At 43.6% G+C, this 19,948-nt stretch overlaps 1 long non-coding RNA gene and 1 pseudogene across 2 annotated transcripts in view; both read left to right on the plus strand.

Annotated features, from left to right (window-relative positions):
- The window catches only part of LOC149125320 (uncharacterized), a 73,091-nt gene that overhangs the window by 32,293 nt on the left and 20,850 nt on the right, over nucleotides 1–19,948 (plus strand). The window lies entirely within an intron of this gene.
- LOC138850291 (septin-11-like) lies at nucleotides 2,177–5,658 on the plus strand (annotated as a pseudogene).

Genomic DNA, 19,948 nt, shown 5'->3' on the forward strand with positions numbered 1-19,948 from the left:
ATCCTAGTTTCATATTTATAGTTATATTTTAATAACTGTTAATTCCAAAAAGAAATACTGAATAGAAAAAACAAAAATTTGAATTTATCATGATCTACATTGTAGAAAGAATCATTGACAATTTAGTGAATATTCTTTCAGATCTTTTTCTTGCTTTTTTCTGATCTTTTCTCCATATTTTAAACCTTAAAAATTTTTGTTTTCTACATATTATATAGGTTATAATGTGACATTTCAATACATGCATAAGTGTGTTCTGATCCAATTAAGGCATTAACTTAACATTTCCCTCTCTTTGTCATTATTTTATGGTTTACTTAATTTGTTTTTATGTGAAAGGCAGAGAGACTGAGGAAGAGAGAAAGGCACAGAGAAAGAGGAGGCTCCATCTGCTGGTTCTCTCCTGACAGCCAGGCTGGGCTGATGTTAAAGCCAGGAGCTGGGCATTCAATCTAGGTGCCCCACATGGATGTCAGGAACCCAATTACGTGAGCCATCACCTCCCCATCCCAGGGTCTGCAGGAGGCTGGAGTCAGGAACCAGAGGCAGGCGTCAAACTCAGGCACTCCAATAAGTGACATGGCTGTCTTAACTGGCATCTTAACCACAAGGCCAAGTTTTAGCCTTATCATTATTTTATTATTGGAGCCCTGGAACTCCTCTCTTGTGTGTTTATTTTCTTTGTTTTTGTTTTATTTTGCTTGTTTAAGATTGATTTATTTATTTGAAAGAGAGTTACAGTGAGAGGTGGTGAGAGTGATTGTGAGCGATGGTGGGGGGAGGTGCAGAGAATTCCATCCACTCATTCACTCCCCCAGATGGCCACAGCAAAGCCAGGAGCCTGGAACTCCATCTAGATCTCCCATGGGTAGCAGGGACCCCATTACTTGGGCCATCCTCTGCTGCTTTTCCAGGAGCATAAGCAGGGTACTGGATTGGAAGTGGAGCATCAGGGACTAGAACTAGCACCTATATGGGATACTAGAACATCACAGGCAATGGCTTAAACCATTGTGCCCCAATGCCAGCCCCTCCTTTCTTCTATTTGCCCAGAAAATATATAATGAGTTATTGTGAACTATAATGATCCCACTGTGCTGTGTAATGCTAGGAACTGATTCCTTCAATCTGGCTGATGTGGGACCTTCATGCAACCTCCCTTTAATCTCCCCCCATTCCTCCCAGTCTCTGGTATTGACTCTTCTCTGTTCAGATTGAGGTTCTTCAGGTTCCACACATGAGAAAAAACATGAGCTATTTGCCTTTCTGTGTCCAGTTTATTTTAATTAACATAACACCCTCCAGTTAGATCTATTTTCCTGCTAATGACAGGACTTTATCCTTTTTTATCACTAAACAGTATCCCATTGGACATATACTATGCTTTCTTTATCCACTCATATTGACTTTCAGACATTTTCCAAACAAATAAAAATTTTAAATCAACTATGGAAATCAACTAAAATGTTATAAAATGATTTATTTTTCTAGGAAAGAATAATAGGTATTATTTTGTAATTTTTCTTTATTGCATCAGAAATGTTTTAAACAGAAATTGCTCTACTTAAATAAAAATTTAAAATTAAATTGATTTTGAGAACTTTGTGACAACCCTGGGAATCACTGACCCCTTGAAAGAGTTTGAAAGCAGATTGAAAACTCCTTGTATTGCAAGATTCTAGGCAACAGCTAAATATTTTAGTGACTTTGCTGACACCACCATATGCTCAAGTTTTCTCAATTCAAACCACATGGGTGAATGGAGTTTGAAAAGAAACTAGGTCCGAAGGCACTCTCCTGTTTCTTGGCTTCATGTTTTAAAATTATCGTTTTCTAGTCATTAAAAATTTAAAGAGATACCTTGGTGAGGGCACTTTTGTGTCTTCTGACTCGTCTCTCTGGTCAGGACTATAATCTCTGAGCAGATGCCGCGGGCTGGGAGCGGGAGCCGGGCGCCAGCAGAGCGCAGCCGCGAGCGAGGCGCAGGGAGGCGAGCTGGAGCCGGAGCGCTGGCAGCCGCCAGTGTGGGCGGACAGCACCCGGGTGGCCGTGGGGAGACGGTCTAATGAAGAGCTTCGGAATTTGTCCCTTTCTGGCCATGTTGGATTCGACAGTCTCCCTGATCTGCTGGTCAACAAGTCTACATCACATCCTGTGCGTCGGGGAGACGGGCATTGGCAAATCCACGTTAATGGACACCTTGTTCAACACCAAATTTGAGTGTGACCCGCTACTCACAATGAACCGGTTTCCGGTTGAAAGCCAGAAGTTATGAGCTTCAGGAAAGCAATATTCGCTGAAGTTAACCATTGTGGACACCGTGGGATTTGGAGATCAAACAAATAAAGATGACAGCTATAAGCCGATCGTGGAGTATATCGATGCCCAGTTCGAGGCCTACCTGCAGGAGGAGTTGAAGATTAAGCGTTCTCTCTTCAGCCACCACGACACCCGGATCCACGCCTGCCTCTACTTCATCACCCCCACTGGACATTCGCTGAAGTCCCTGGACCTGGTGACCATGAAAAAGCTGGACAGTAAGGCTAACATCACTCCGATCATTGCAAAAGCTGACACCGTTGCCAAGAATGAACTGCACAAATTCAGGAGCAAAATCATGAGTGAACTAGTGAGCAACGGGGTCCAGATATGCCAATTCCCCACGGATGAAGAGACGGTGGTGGAGATCAACGTGACCATGAGCGTCCATCTGCCGTTTGCTGTGGTCAGCAGCACCGAGGAGGTGAAGATCGGCAACAAGATGGCCAAGGCCCGGCAGTACCCCTGGGGCATGGTGCAGGTGGAAAACCATTGCGACTTTGTGAACCTGCGGGAGATGCTGATCCGCGTGGACATGGGGGACCTGCACTAGCAGACCCACACCCGCCACTACGAGCTGTACCGGCGCTGTGAGCTCGAGGAGATGGGGTTCAAGGACACGGACCCCGACAGCAAGCCCTTCAGTCTCCAGGAGATGTACGAAGCAAAGAGGAATGAATCCCCGGGAGAACTGCAGAAGAAGGAAGAAGAAATGAGACAGATGTTCGTGATGAGAGTGAAGGAGAAAGAAGCGGAGCTTAAAGAGGCGGAGAAGGAGCTGACGAGAAGTTCGACCTCCTAAAGCAGACCCACCAAGAAGAGAAGAAGGTGGAAGACGAGAAGAAGGAGCTGGAGGAGGAGGTGAGCGCCTTCCAGAAGAAGGCGGCCGCTCAGCTCCTGCAGTCCCAGGCCCGGCAGTCGGGGGCCCAGCAGACCAAGAAAGACAAGGATAAGAAAAATGCAAGCCTCACATACAGCCTGGCGAGCCAAGACGTTCCGCCTTCACCTGCTTTGCAGTAGTATCGTATCTCTGCCGTCTGTGTCCTTCGGTTTTATTTTGTTTTTGATTTTGTTTTTTTACCCTTCCCCAAACACCAGTAACTCTCAACTCATTTTGCTGTTTTGTCGGGTGTTGGGAATGACAGAACAAGGGAATAACAGCGAGAGCCCTGTGCATCTGGACAGTACCTGATTGGCTTTTTGTGCACCTTCTGAATGGCAGCAGGAAGCATGCCTGTTACTTGTATGTCGCTTTGGATCAAGGAATGCGGGGTCAGATGCGCCTGCACGACTGACATGGAGACTTCTCACCACCTCAGCCTCTGAGCTAAAGCCCTGGGTAGCCATGAGAACTTGCATATCCTCCCTTCCCCACCTCCACGATCTCGCAGACCCTGTACTCACGGTCTCTCCTCTGCACCCCACCCCCCCTCCACCGAGGTAGAGGAGTAGGTAGGCAGAGCCGGGCGTCCGATTCCCCTAGGACTTGTCCCTTCACGTTCATCATCAGCGATAACGTTCTGCAGCCTGAACTTGGGGGCGTCTGTTCAGACCAAGCAGTGCAAGACTGCATCTGAACACCCTCCCTCCCAGACCCCAGCCCAGCTGGAGCGGACCGGAGCCAGCGCCAGGTGGTGATGTTCACCAGGTGTGCCGGTGGCCTCGCTTAGCACAGGAGCCTTCTGCTATGTGTCATGGATTTTTCCACCACCTTGAGGACTCTTTCCTGAATACACCTGCGCGCTCTCAGCGAGCTGCAGGGGAGGACTTGGTGCAGGGCTCCGGAAGAGGGGTCGTTCTGGCGCACCTTGTCCTTAATCGTGGCTAGAGAACGCCCGCAGGTCGTGCCGATGGTACACTTGACGTGCAGGGCGCAGCGCACGCGTGCGCTTGGCGGTTGAAGCAGGAGGTGGAGAGGAGCGCAGCCCAGCGCGCGAGCCCAGCAAGCGGCCCCCAGCCTCATGTCCAACTCGCTTAGGCTCCTTTCCACATTTGGTGGTAAAGGCAGACGGAACAAAGCAGCTGGGGTTTCCAATCCAGTTGTCCCGAAGGTGTTTTCCTCACCTGGGCCCTTCGCACACCTAGCTGCACCTGCTCCTTGTGGCCTCATTGAGGGTTAGGACGGAAGCCATATGCCGGGACAAGGACTGTACCCCTGGTCTGTATGGGAAAGCACATGGTTCATCTGGTTTCTGCTAGTCCTCCCTGATGGTTAGCATTTCATTGGCTTCATCCCCCTCCCCCAACCCCTACTCACAAGATGCCCCAGCTTTCTCACTCTGTGGTCTCCTGTTTCTCACATGGGAGGTGCCATTTCTCATGAACCCAATGCTTGAGTTCTCCGTTTTCCTGTTGGCCTTCCTTAGCCACTCAGTAAATAGAGTAGAGGATGCTGCACCTCCCCTGCCTTGCACATGTTTTAAAAATTTTGTCTCTGATGAATTCCAACAAAGAAAGGTTGCACTTTCTTTCATTCTGAGCTGCAGATAAGGGATTGAAGGAACGGTCTCCCATGAACGGATGTAGGCTTAATTAGGCAAAGTAAGGAAATCCGTTTCATTGCAGCCCAAGCTAAGCTGGGACTGAAACTGCGAACTCGAAGCAGCAGCTGTTTTTATGGGTTCAGCAGCCACTGGACCAGTGGTTTTGTTTGCGCATCTTCTGTTTTTGCTTTGTTTTATTAGCGGTGGACTGGAGCTAGCGTGGAGCAGCCAAGCACTAGCTGACTCTAACCGTGGCTGCATCTGCTCATGTGCTGCGCCCCAAATAAAAGCCTGAATGTCTGTGGTTTGCTTGTTCCAACCCCTGCTTGCTTGAGCATTTTTTGTGCCTTGTGACAGAACATCCACCTTTAAAAATTCTGCGTCTTGCATCACTAAAATGAACCTAACAATGAAAGGCACACAGTTGACTTTTTGATTCCAAGATTATTGATTGAATTTTTTTTGTATTAAATTTTTCACAGGAAAATGTCACATGGAGAGGCAGGGAATAGGAAGGCAAAGGAAACATAGAAGCTATTTTTTTTTAATGTGTTGCTTCTCAACTTTTTCTACCACTGCCCCCAGGCCTGTTTAGTTTGTTATTGCTGCTCTTTTTTCTTTCTGTATCGATGCCTTTTTTCACAGTAGTCCTTGGCTCTGCACAGAATAAATGATACCCTCAAATCTAATTGGATGTGGTTTCACCTTTGCATGTAAGTACAGTAGAAAGAAACTTTTGAGATCTTTTTAAAATTAGGGACAACAGATTGGGTGGGTGGATTTTTTTTCTTTCTTTTGGCGGGGGTGGGTAATGATGTCAACAGCTTTTGTTTAATTAAAAATCCAATATATTTAAAATGGCCAAATTTATATATATGTATGTATTTTTTTTTCCACAAGAACCGCCTAAATTCAACTTCTCCATGATTTCAATGTGGAAGTTAGAAATTGCTAAACCCAGCCTGTGTTCAGCACAGCATCATGGGCATCCTTGGGTATTACGGAGTCCTTGATTCTGTCAATGAAATAAAGCCACAGTGAGAAAATGCCACCTTCCATGCTGGACAATCAACAAGGGGGAAGCTTTAAGCCATGCTACCTTTCTGACCACCTACTTTATTTATTTTCCTGTTTTTTAATCTTCAGGGTGTCTCCCTGGTGCTAACTGCCCCAGTGCTTGTATTTTTTACATTTTTTTGGCCAGACTTTCCCACCCCTGGCTCTCCCCATCTTTTTGCTGCTTCTGGACGTTAGCTACACCTAACAGTTCTGCAGGCTGTAGCATATGGTGCGGAATTTCTTGGCAATTCAGACACTGTTTTCCCAGCTTAGGCTCTATTTTAATTGGTCAAGGTTTTGTCCAAAATGGGTGTCTCAGGCAGGAAAAGGAGCCACCGGGCACAGGCTCCTCATTTTCTTCCTCTGTTTCATAACTCACCAGCAGTCACACATGGTCTCCATATCCCATGCCCCTCAAGCACAAAGCCATGGTTCTCTCACTTGGCTGACCTCTCCCACAAGTGTTTCATAAACCAGCTGACTGTCAACATGGGGTTTTCGAGTGATGTCCCCATCTCCATGTGGTCCCTACCCAGAGTCTGTTCCCATCCCTTTGCTTTGCTGTTGCGAGTGTCTGGAATTCTATCAGCTTCCAGAAGTCCTGGTCCCGGTGACAGGACATGGATTTGAGGACTCTCTAGTGGGAATTATGACCTCCATGGTCTTGTTTGTTGGTCGGTATGAAGGGAATTTTCAAAACTAAATTGAAAATTAAGCTGTGAACAGCATTAGAACCTTGTCTCTTTCTTAATCTTAAATATATACTGATATGCCTTAAACTGTAGTTTGTAGATTCTTGTCATTGTTCTGTTTGAAAAATAACTGGTGTGTTTTCTAAAACTGTTGTGTAACCCACTTTCAGTGTTAATACAGAATTGTCATGTATGTAAGCCACATGGTAGACACTTGTCTTTTTTAAGAAAGTAAATACTTGTATCGATGTGAAACATGTCATTTATCACATATGAACGTGATCACTTAGCGACATGTTCAGTAATCTGGTGTCTGTTACAGTAGGAGAGTGTGGACTGGCAATCTATGAATATATCACTAGTGCCAAGACATAAAGCAGGGGAAAATATATTTTTACCCAAACGTCAAAAAAAAGGACTATAATCTCTTGCTTCCAGCCTCACTCACTTTAGCCAACTTAATTTTAAGCCACATGAAGAGCTAAATAAAAATGAAACTCAGAAGATCCATGTGGTAACCAGCTTAAGCAGGCACTCCGCAGAAGATTAGGAGTGTGCAGATACCAGAAGTGAAGAAAATGAAGCTGACCACACCAGATGTCAAGTTTGGGTTCTCGGGCATGGCCTAGGCCCTTCTCATCAGCATCACTTCGCTATCTTCAGTGCTAAGTCCCATTTAATCTCCAGCCCCAAGTTTAGTGAACCAGATTCTCCAGAAGTAAAGCCAAGGAGTTTATGCAGCCCTTGGTTCCTATGTGCACTAAGATTTAAACACCAGTAGTTGAGACTAGTTGTGAAGCTTGGTCTGTTTATATGATATCCACTTACTGCTAGTCTTTAGCCCCTTCTTTGGTCCATCATCTGAAGCAAGCCTCATGACTGCTCATCAGGAACTCAGCAGGATCGCTTTGGGTGGGTGTGCATCTTTGGAAGCAGGTTGACAACACACAGCCTAGACCTGGAACAGGTGTGCTGTGTATCAGGTTCCTGGACACAAACTGGGTCAGAGTTTCAGACATTAACTATAGCTATACTAAGTCATGGCTTACAGAGGAATCACTTCTAGGATGGAAACTCTGAGGAATGTATCTGTTGGAGGTGCAGTGTCTATTGTTTGTGGTTAAGGGGAAACTAGCTAAAGAGGTAGGGAGCTGACTATGCTAACCAACAAATAGGAATTGTGCCCTGACATACTCCAGGCCTGGGTCATCAATCAACAGAATCCTTGCACTCAAGGCCCTGGCATTCAGATGAAGAGACAATGGGTCATCTAGCCCCTAGTACTTTGGAGACACCCCTGGCAACTAGATCCTAGTACAGAGGAGAGGTAGGAGAAGCACAAGGTTGGACAGGTGTAGAACAAGCTTAAAGCAATCACCAGGCATTGGCATTTTCCATCGTGCTTCACCATTTTGTTTCAGTTTCCATCAACATGAACCACAGGGGGCACTGAACTTGTTTTGAGAATGAAGAACACAAGCCGGCGCCGCGGCTCACTAGGCTAATCCTCCGCCTAGCGCCGGCACACCGGGTTCTAGTCCCAGTTGGGGTGCCAGATTCTGTCCCGGTTGCCCCTCTTCCAGGCCAGCTCTCTGCTGTGGCCAGGGAGTGCAGTGGAGGATGGCCCAGGTGCTTGGGCCCTGCACCCCATGGGAGACCAGGAAAAGCACCTGGCTCCTGGCTCCTGCCATTGGATCAGCGTGGTGCACCGGCCACGGCGGCCATTGGAAGGTCAACCAATGGCAAAGGAAGACCTTTCTCTCTGTCTCTCTCTCTCTCTCACTGTCCACTCTGCCTGTCAAAAAAAAAATTAAAAAAAAAGAAAAAAAAAAGAGAATGAAGAACACAGCCAGACCTCAATCACTTGGATTTTATTAGTTGGAATTTGTGATAATTTGAAGAGTGGGTTACCAGAGCTTTATCTAAGTTCATCTATGGAATAAAACCCCCTAGACATTACCTAAACAAAATGATCTTATAAACCTGAGTAAACCTGCTTTCAGATGTGTTCATAGTTCTCTGTTGGATACCAGCAAGCGAAAAGCTAATTAAAAATCTTTTTGGAGCTGTTCCTAAAGGTGTTCTGAGTGACTCTAGTACACAGGAATAGCTATTTAACCTTATTTGCAACAGTTTGGATATCTGAAAGTAGAATTACAGTTCTTTCCCAAGTGACCTTCAATTCTTTTACTCCTTTAAGGTCCTAGGGTAAGGTCTTTCCTCCCCCTTTCTTCCTCTCTCTTCCCTCTTTTCTCTGACCCCTTCCTCTCTCCCTTTCCCCTTCTTGTATCTCTAGCTTCTCCATCTCCTCCTTTTATTTTTCCCCTGTTCTCTCTCTTTCTCTCTTTTGTTCTCACTCTTCATCCCGCTCTCTACTTCTCTTCCTCCCTCTTTCTCCCCGCCTTCATCACTTGTTTTAATCAGAACTTGAAGTAAGTTTAACACTGTTGCGTGTGTTACCAATAAGAAACTGGGAAAGCAAACAAAGTTCTTCTGTGGTGCTAAACCATTGTCTGTTGCTTTGAGGTGAGGCTGGCAGAGGTTGAAAATGCCTGTCTTCCAAGCAGCAGCTCAGAGGATCCACATGGGATGCTTGGCAGAAGAATCCAGGGACTCAGAGCCAAAAGGAAAGCTCTGTCTTGGCTTTTTCAACCTATTTGACATCAGCCAAACTGTAATGTGAATGACTTACCTTGCTTTCTGAGGAAACAACTAGCACACATTTTCTTACAAAAATAAAGAATTTTGGTGGCAATTTATTACTGTTAAATTGCTTTTTCAGGCCAGAAGGAGAAAAAGACTCTAACTGATACAAATTTGTCTTTAATGAAAGAATGAATCCTTACCATCATGAAGCCATTTTAGCTGTCTCATCCCTAATTGCCACTTGGTATCTCTCTCCCTTGCTGCTTTCTTAGTGTTCTCTTTGTTTTCAATTGATGATTCCAACCATCTGGACCCACTAGCATATGCAAGCCTGAGAGAGAAATAGAACATAAAAGAAAACAAACTTCATTCATTTCAATCAAGTCCACATCTGAAGGTTCCCATATTCCATAGCATTTCCTAAGTTATAGGAAATATGGTGTCAGAATCAGCGAAGCTGAAAGCCAGTCTGGGGTTGAATACAAAGAAAAATGCTAATCCCACATTAGTGTGAAAGCCTGGGCTTCTACGCAGTCTTGGAAGAGACTGCCTAGCCGCAGGGTGGAGGAAAGGACTAAACACCGGGTTATGGTAAGTCTGGGCTCTGCAATCAGGCTAATCTGCATTTGATCTCTGCCTCAGCTACCGCTAACTCTTCATTTGGGAAGAACTGTTTTGTACTTCAAATGTACTTTTTTATTTTATTGTGCTTCAAATCTCTATCTGGAAAGATTGGGAAACAATTATTAAACAAAGTGGTTATTAAGATGATATAGGAAAATATTCACTAAATGATATTTTAAATGCTGGTTGAAAACTTGTAGGATTAATGATGTCTCTTGGGGCTAACTTAGGGGTTCAAAAGAATTGTAGCAAGACTTACCTGGAGGCTTTATTTGCACTGTAAGCATTATGCTGCTTTTACCTAGATTATGTTATCAATTGGTGTAAAAGGCAATATGTAAAAGACACTCTGGGGTTCTGGCTCTGCATCTCTAGTGATAGCAGTTTAGACAAATTTCTTTCAGCCTCCCCTGCTGCATAGGATCATACATAGTCTTCACAAATCACCTGTCTCCAAATTATTCTTCCATCTATTTTTTTCATCTCTACTGTAACTTTTCTAACCTGGACTATCACAGACTCTTTCAAGACGTAGCCATGTCCCTCCAAAGAGTCTCTGTTCTCATGTTTCCTTCCATTTCTCTTAGGCCTGAGTTATCACCCAAAAGTCTTTTAAATACCAAGCAGGTGTTTCACTTGTAAAGACTGTGACAGTTTTCACTGCCCTAGAAATAAATTTCAGCATATGTTAATTGACTTGATTTAGCCATTCCACAATGTATACATGTATCAGAATTTGTTGCATACCTTAAATATATACAATTTTATTTGTCAGTATTTTAAAAGAAGGAAAGAAAGTCTAATAAGCACAAAGGTTTCCCAGGTTTCTGTGGCCACTGCACATCTCTCCACCTGCCTGAGTGCTGGCCTGCTTGGTCTCTTCTATCTGGCCAGCCCAGGTTAAGCAGGACTGTCATATGCTCTCCCATTTCTGTTTGAAGTGTGTGGCTCTGCTCTCTTCACCTATACTATTTCCTTCTCATCCTCTCTGTAGCTGTTGGAATATCATAATCACATAAGCCTTCCTTAAAGATGCACATACCAATGAAATATTATATTGGTAATTCATTCATTCAATCATTTAAGAAATATGTGGCTAGACACTGGAGAAATAGTGATAAGAATTGCCAGATAGAAATCTCTCCTCCTAATGTTCAGTCTACTGGGGAAGAAAGAATTTAATAAAGCATTCACACACATAAATATAAAATTCCCAATTTTATAAATGCTATAAATTTAGGATGTGCAGTACTAATAGAAGTAACTGACAGGGGATCTGATCTGGCCAGTGAATGGAGGGAGGTTTCTCCAAAGAAGTGAAGCTCCAGTTGAGATCCAAGGAGATGAGAAGCTCGGGTGGAGACAGTGTTGATCAGACCTGTGACAGGAGGGCTATGTCTGGTTTGAGGAAGGGAAGAGGCCAGTGTGAAAGGAGGAGGAGGAAGATGGAGATGAAAGCAGACACGGAGCTTTTCTGATAGAGGCTGGGATGTGGTCCTTGTTTCTCAGGTTAGACCAGGAGTCCCTTCCAAGTAATCATCTGCGGAGCCCTCTTTAAAGGCTTCTGAAGTCGTCCTTCTCTGCTGGAGAAACTGGAGCCTCGTCTGTACACTGAACCAGGAGGCTGGCTAGTGTGGCAGTGCACCCTCATCTTGACTTTTCCTTGATGTAGCAGAAATTACCAAGCTGTTAGTACATGATACATTCCCAGGATACATAATTCCTAATAAATATCTCACATCTTTGTTCAGAAAGATTTAGGGAAAACCCAAGAAACAAAATTTGAACTTCAAAACCAACTCTCACAAATTTGGTGTGTGAGTGTGTGTGTGTGTGAGTGTGTGTGTGTGAGTGTGTGTGTGTGTGTGTGTGTTCTACCTTGACTGGTTTACCATTCTCATTCTGTGGCAGATCTTAGAAGTACAATCTGGTACAATACAATACCCTTGCTTTACCTTAGAATCCCTTAAAGAAACTTGTAAAACTTGTGAAGCTGGACCCCTCCCAAGACCAATTAAAGCAGAATTTCTGGTGCTAGAAGCCAAGTAAGAGAATTCTAAAATATCTGCTCAGGTGACTGTAATGTGTAGACAGGGTCGGGAACCTTTGACTCTTCTGTAGCTGCAAGGACATTGCTCCAGCTCGTCTTTTCTCTGTGTGTGGTTGACCTTTGCTGCAGGGCCTTGTTCACACCCCATGTGATCTTCCAGACTACTTGGGTTCATGCTACTCTTCCTCTTGTTGAAAGAAGTGGAGCATTTGTGAGCTTCATGCATTATTCTCTTTTTTAATGGAGTGGAGGTGGCATTTTAATAACCATATACAACCTGTTCTGATCAAGTCAGGATAGTTCATATTTCCCTCTAATTGTCATTACTTTATGATTAGAGTCTTCTGCAGAAGAGAATAGAAAACCCCAAACCAATTCCAGGCAAAACAACCAATCAATGCTGACAAAAATGCAAAAGCAAATACATGAAAGATGGACAAGATTTTGACAGAATTGGAGCAGTTGAAGAACAGAAGAAAAATCTTGACCTCTTAGACAAAAATTGACTAAACAGTTCAAAGTCTTAAACATAAAATGTAATGCTATACAAGTTTTATAGGAAAACATAAAAACCTGGGACTTTGAACTTGGCCAAGTTTTATTAAACATGGTAACAAAGTAAGATCCCTAAAAGATTAGCACACCAGACTTCATGGAAATTACATATGTGCTCTCCAAATCAGAATCCTGTTAACAAAATAAAAAGACAATCTGGAGCCTGGAAGAAAATGTGTTTCTCTTCACCTATCTTCCAGAGACTTATTATCTATAATGCATATCGAACTCCCAAAACAATCTAAAAAAAAACCCTGTTGTAAACTATTATAAAACAGGTAATAGACATGAAGAAACAATGCAACAAAGAATATATCAATGTAAACACACAGATGAAAACAGTTTACGTAGGGCCAGCACTGTGGCTTAACGCTCTGGCCTGAAGCGCAGGCATCCCGGCTGCTCCACTTTCTATCCAGCTCTCTGCTATGGCCTGGGAAAGCAGTAGAAGATGGCCCAAGTGCTTGGACCCCTGCACCTGTGTGGGAGACCTAGAAGAAGCTCCTGGCTCCTGCCTTCGGATGGGCGCAGTTCTGGCCATTGCGGCTGCATTATTCTCTTAACCACATCCTGGTAGGTATTTTTCTAGACTCTTGTGTCTATTATCCTTGTGTCCTAAATGGAATACAAGGCCTTGAGATCAGGAGTAGAATCTGTTCTTTCTCCATCACCCCTTCTGTGCTCCCCCTCTTACTTCTAAATCATTAGTTCTAAAACCTGTGTTTCATTATTAAATCATAGCTGCTCTGCTCTTGGTGTAGGGTTGAAGTGTGTGTATTTATGGAATGGCTGTGAGTGCAATAGGAAATGAATGTGAATATTCTTCGGAAAGCATCATGAGATAATTGTTGCTACTATAACCAGGAAGAAAACAAATCCATAATTTTGATTTCTAAAAAATATGCTATAGGAAATTCTAGAAGAAAGAAAAAAATCTCAGTCTCTTTCTATTTAAATTTAAATTAGTCTCAGTGGAAAATGGGCACTGATATTTATGATTGTGAGGGTATTTATTATTTATGTGTCTCATTTAATCCCTGCTGGAGTTTTCCAAGGTTTACCTATCTTTGACAGCTGAAAAAATAAAATTCTTTAAATACCCATTTATCAATGGCATAATTTGAACTCAGGTTGGTAAGACCCATCCCATTTTATCATACTCATATGTTCCTTTAACACTAAGACTTAGAGCATATAATAGTTAAAATTGTGTGGGTAGGGCTTCTTTTAAAGATTTATTTATTTATTTGAAAGGCAGAGTTACAGAGAGGGAGGCAGAGGTAAAAGCAGAGAGAGGGAGGGACAGAGAGAGAGAGAGATTGGTCTTCATTCTGCTGGTTCACTCCCCAGATGGCTGCTTCACTCCCCAGATGGCTGCAATGGCCAGAGCTGAGCCAATGTGAAATCAGGAGCTTGGAGCTTCTTCTGGGTCTCCCACGTGGGTGGCAAGGGCCCAAGTGCTTGTGCCATCTTCCGCTGCTTTCCCATGCACATTAACAGGGAGCTGAATTGCAAGAGGAGCAGCCCAGACTCCAACTGGCACCTTGATGGGATGCTGGCATTGCAGGTGCAGCTTTGCCCATTACACCACAGTGCCAGCACCTTGGGTAGGTCATTTTAATACAGGTTGTATAAAGTTGATGTGGGAATAGTATGAAAGGAATGTCCTGAGAAGTAAACACGACTGGGACTAAAAGATGGAGTAGTTCTTGGTGGAGAATTCTCTTTCCTGGATGAAGGTTCAGAAGATGTGAACCTTACACCTTTCCTTTAGGGATTGGTTTTAGGGGCTTGTATTGTCAACCTTTCCCCTCCTCTTTCCATAGGGCTACTTCTTGCATTAAGTACCAAGTGCAAGATCCTCAGAGTGAACAAACACGGAACAGAAAGAGATGGATAACTTGTGCCTGTTGCTCTGATGATCTGTGTGCTTTAGTCTACAGAGTCTGGCCAGCATTTGAACAAGAATCACAGTACTGACCCAGGTAGAGAGATTGAGTGAAACCAGGGCAACCGCCTTATCCAAAAAGCTTTTCCAAGAGTTACAGAATCCAAAACTAGAGCCATACCTGTAGCTTTGAAAGGTGTTGGAACTTAAAGAGTGACTAATATAAGTAAAATGGTTGTGAAAGTGTTGGTAACAACAAAGCATGATGGGGGCCAGAACAAGGACAGGAAGGACAGAAAACCAAAAGTCATCTTCAGTAAATGGTGGTGGCCAGGACACAAGGCCCACTCTTTCATCCCCCTCCCAACTAGTCCTCCACATTCAGTACCTCCAGTGAGGCTTGCTGAGAGCCCCGACAATGCAACTCATTCCAGGCATACCTCAGATAAGCCACTCTTGAAGAACCAGTGCTCCCTCAGAGGCCAGAATTAAATGCTCCTTCCTAGCTCCATGCTCCTCAAAGATCCTTCCCAGCAGAGTAATGAGTGGGGGGGCCTCTGGCAAGCACCTGAGGGCCCACTCCTGTCTCTCAGGCTTGGGTTTCAGGAAACAGCTCAGGAGGATGCTCTCCAGGCCTGGTAACTCCAGGGACTTGCCTTGGGGATCCATGTGAGAGTGGAGGCTAAGAGGGATTAGCACTGCCCTGAAACCCTGTAGCCCAAGGGGAATGTGGGAGGGAAGACGAAGACGCAGATCAACTCAGCTGCTTCACCTTCCCAGATAATCCATCACTGCCCCTGCAGCGGCAGGAAAACAGCCGCATAAACTGCCTGCCTGGAGGAAGGATAACATGCCACTGGCTTTTATTCCAGTTGAATTATGACACTTACCTTCTCATATGGCCTTTCATCAAGGAGCTAAGTGTTTTCCTTTCTGTGGGCCGTACTGGCCATGTTTCCCTCATTCATTATCAGCATAGAGGCCTGCCACACTCAACCCATGTGCAGCCACCCCTGCCCCCAGACTCCCCATCCTCCAGGGGCTCCTTAGCAGCAACAGTTTTCTAATTCAGAACAGACCCTCCTCTGAGCAATCGATCTTCCAAGGACATCACAACTGGCTCTAACAGGAGTTACCAAAGGCAGGGATTTCAGAAACAAGATGTGAACCCCCCAAAGATGGGGAGCAATAAATACCTCCAAGATCTCTGATTTACCTTCGGTACCTAACTTTGTGTCTTGGGAATTTTCCGTTACTCTTGGGTGGAGGGGGCAGTATGGACTGGGAGTATGGGATCATTTAGAAATGGACAGGCTTGCTACCTTTAGAAAAGAATTGTGGATTTGTTTCACATCTAAAGGGCCTGTGTTCTAGTCCTGCCTTGACCTCACATTAATACTTTATTTTATTTTAGTGATTTAGAGTTAACACTTTTATTGATTCTCATTTCTATTTGAACGGCAGAGAGGGAGCGATCTCTCAAAGGCTGGTTCACTCATCCTCTTTCTCTTCCCTCTTTACCTTCTTCTTCTCATCCACCATTCCCTTGCGAATGAACCTCTAGCCACATTCACCTCCTATGTCAGAGTTCACCTAGCTCCTCAGCACACAATCCTCTGAGCTGTCAGCTGAGACCTCAAGATGGTGTTCCCCATCACAGCTTGCTGTTAGGTATGGACGTTAACTGAATCCTGCCAGTGGAAAAGGAGTGAAGGAAAGAAGCACCATGTCTAAGTCTGGCCCATATGGGCACCCCATGCACAGCCCTTTTTTTAATCTGTTAGCTGGTGTTCATGTTGTTGAAAACCGTAGACATCTAATCTATTGGCAAATTGCCAGAGTACAATTCCCTATAATTAACTATAGTCTTCATATTGTACGTTAGGTCTAGAGTCATTCATCATACATAACTTCAACTTAAAAAATGTTTTGTGAGCCAGAGAGAGAGAGAAAGGGAGAGGAATTCCATTCCCATGTCCATGGCTATAATGGGGCTGGAGAAAGGAGCTGTGAATGCAATCTGAATTCCTAATTGGATGACAAGAACCAAATGACTGAAACCATCATGGCTGCCTCCAAGGTCTGCATTCATAGGAAGCTGGAGTCAGGAGCTGAAGCTGGAGATCTACCCTGGTCACTCCATTGCGGGACATGACAGACTTAATCGCTAGGCTACACGCCTACTCCTCACAAATATAACTTTGTACCTCACTATTATCTGCCCCCACCAAACACACACATAAAAAGGTAATATGTAAGATGATGGGTATATTAATTTATAATAATTTATTATAATTTATATTATATAGTGATACAGTGAATCACTATATATGTAAGATTATACAAATAATTATGTATGTATATATGTCAAGAAAAGTCTATCAACAAATCATGTTCTGCACTTTAAATATGAATCATTTTAAAAAGGAAAGAAACTTCTGCCATCAGTTAGATCTTAAGTCAATGGAAAATAAACAACTACTCTGCTAAATCACTGAGATTTTGGAGTTTAACAATTACCAAAGCTAGTGTGACCTTAACCACTATGCCTCTTTCTGTTTCTCAGCCCTTCAGGTTTTCAGTCACTGCAATTGTGAGTTCCTCTGCCTGGTGTGTTTATCCCCACTCTTTATATTGATGGGTCATGACTCCTTCACATCTCAGCTCCAATATTAGCTCCCTGGGCCAATTTTCTGCAATCCCCAGACAAAGATGGCTGGACTCTCTCTCTTATTACCAGAACTTTTCTCTCATGTAATATTCCCCTTTTTATTTTGTGTCGTATTCACCAGAATGTAAGAAACAGGTTCCCACCATCTGCCTTGTTCAGCGAAGAACTCTCAGGGACTAGAATAGTGCCTAGAAATAAATAAATTGAATGAATATGTGAAAAAATAAAACATTTAATAGTCACCAAGCAGTATCATGGGACTGAATGGATGGTCAATCTACTTGGTGATAAGTTCCTAAGAATGTATGCATTATAAAGGATAGCTTATAAGAAATATGGTATAAAATGATAAGACATACATTAAAACGAAGGGATGAAAGGATACAGAAAGGGACCTGCACCATGGTTCACTTGGTTAATCCTCCACCTGCAGTGCCTGCATCCCATATGGGCACCAGGTTCTAGTCCCAGTTGCTCCTCTTCTAATCCAGCTCTCTGCTGTGGCCCAGGAGGGCAGTGGAGGATGGCCCAAGTGCTTGGGTCCCTGCATCTGCATGGGAGACCAGGAAGAAGCACCTGGCTCCTGGCTGCGGATCGGCGCAGTGCCAGCTGTGGCAGCCATTTGGGGAGTGAACCAACGGAAGGAAGACCTTTCTCTCTGTCTCTCTCTCACTGTCATTAACTCTACCTGTCAAAAGAAAGAAAGAAAGAGAGAGAGGGAGGGAGGGAGGAAGGAAGGGAGGAAGGAAGGGAGGAAGGAAGGAAACAGAAAACCTAGAAAGAATCTGAAAGATAGCTTATAATTATCTCCATTTTATAGATGATATAGAGGCTCAGAGAATCCTTAATTTTCCCAAAATTATACATCTAGCATAAATTAAGTCTATAAGCCTGTCTTTTGACTTTAAATCCTATGTTTGTGGCACCAAGATATAACTTCATTTTTAAATAAAATTCTGCCAGTAACACGACTCATCTTTTTAAAAAACTTCTATGAAATTAAAGATTTTATTTTTTAACTTGAGTGATAGAGGGAGCGGGAGAGAGAGAGAGAGAGAGAGAGAGAGAGAGAGAGTATCCCCACTCACTGTTTCACTCCCCTGGTACTCATGACAACTGGGGCTGGGTTAGGCCAAAGATGAGAGCCACGAAATTAACACAGCTATACCATGTAGGCAGCAAGGACCAACTACTTAAGTTATCACCTGCTGCCTCTCAGATGCTGGAATCAGATGGCAAGCCAGGACTTGAACCCAGGCACTCCAATATGGACATGAGCATTCCAGCAACATCTTAACCACTGTGCCAAATCCCTGCCCCTCTAAATGCATTTAAATGTCATTCCATCCTTTAATATTTTCTTTCATAAACATATACTACATAACAGTGAGTGTACTATTACCTTGTGCAGCAGTTGTATCTTTAATTCTACCCTCACTAGCTCTTCACTTGCTTTTAATTCATTTATGATTATTTTATTCATTCCTTTTTTCATTCAACAAATATTGTCTAGAGCCAACGTGCTAGGTACCATGGCTAAGAGAGCAACTAAAAAGTGATCCTTCCTCTTGAGCAAATTGCAAGCTAGTAATAATGAAAGATAAGCCAGGTATTTGGATCCTATAGAGAGAAGTAGAGCCCAGAACTCAAAAGAAATCCTGTGTGCTTGCTGGTGCCTTAGCTCAATAGGCTAATCCTCTGCCTGTGGTGCTGGCACCCCAGGGTTCTAGTCCTGGTCGGGGCACTGGATTCTGTCTCGGTTGCCCCTCTTCCAGGCCAGCTCTCTGCTGTGGCCCGGGAGTGCAGTGGACTATGGCCCAGGTGCTTGGGCCCTGCACCCCATGGGAGACCAGGAGAAGCACCTGGCTCCTGCCTTTGGATCAGTGTGGTGCGCTGGCCACAGTGTGCGCCGGCCGCAGCAGCCATTGGAGGACGAACCAACAGCAAAGGAAGACCCCTTTCTCTCTGTCTCTCTCTCTCACTGTCCACTCTGTCAAAAAAAAAACAAACCTGAAATCCTGTGTGCTGGTTTGGGCTTCCCATTTCTGAACTGGTTTATGGTATAGAGAACCTAAGTTCAGATTATTTAAGCTACCTTAGATTGTATTAACCAAATACTATTCCAACTTGATATATGGAACTATTGTAGGATGTTTAAAAATTAAGAAATTATACCCATTTAGCAATAGATTTGTGTGTGTGTGCATGAAATATATAAATATGGAACCAGTGAGACAAAATAGCTACACATGTTTCCATTCAACTGAACACTATTCAGCCATAAAAAATAACAAAATCCTGTATTTTCCAACAAAATGATGCAATTGGATACCATTATGCTTAGTGAAATAGGCCAGTGTAAGAAAGACAAATATCATATATTGTCTCTGTTTTGTGACAACTAATATATAGAATAGAAAAAAGTAGTGTACAGGCAAAAAAAAAAAAAAAAAAAAAAACCTAAATGAAAGATCTCTGTGAGTGAGATCCCAGTGGAAAAAACAGGTCTTCAAAGAAGGAGGTACCTTTCTCTGAAGGAAGGAAAGAACCTCCATTTGACTATGACCTTGTCTAAACAAGATAAGAGTCGGAGAACTCAAGGGGCTTCCATAGCCTTAGAAACTCATGACTGGAGCATGGGGAGATTACTGAGGCCACAAACAAGAGTGTCAATTTGTAAAGTCAACAACAGGAGTCACTGTGCACTTACTCCTCATGTAGGATCTCTGTCCTTAGCGTGCTGTACATTGAGACTTAATGCTATAACGAGTACTCAAACAGTATATTTCACTTTGTGTTTCTATGTGGGTGCAAACTGTTGAAATCTTTACTTAATGTATACTAAACTGATCTTCTGTAAAAAAAAAAAAAAGAAGAAGAAGAAATTATCAATTCCCAACTTGACTCTAACTGGGATTAAACATGACAATAGGTCTGATCTGATTTCATCATCATTTAAAA

This window comes from Oryctolagus cuniculus, chromosome 7, assembly GCF_051225735.1.
Source record: "Oryctolagus cuniculus isolate XC-2025 breed Fujian yellow rabbit chromosome 7, ASM5122573v1, whole genome shotgun sequence".
NCBI lineage: Eukaryota > Metazoa > Chordata > Mammalia > Lagomorpha > Leporidae > Oryctolagus > Oryctolagus cuniculus.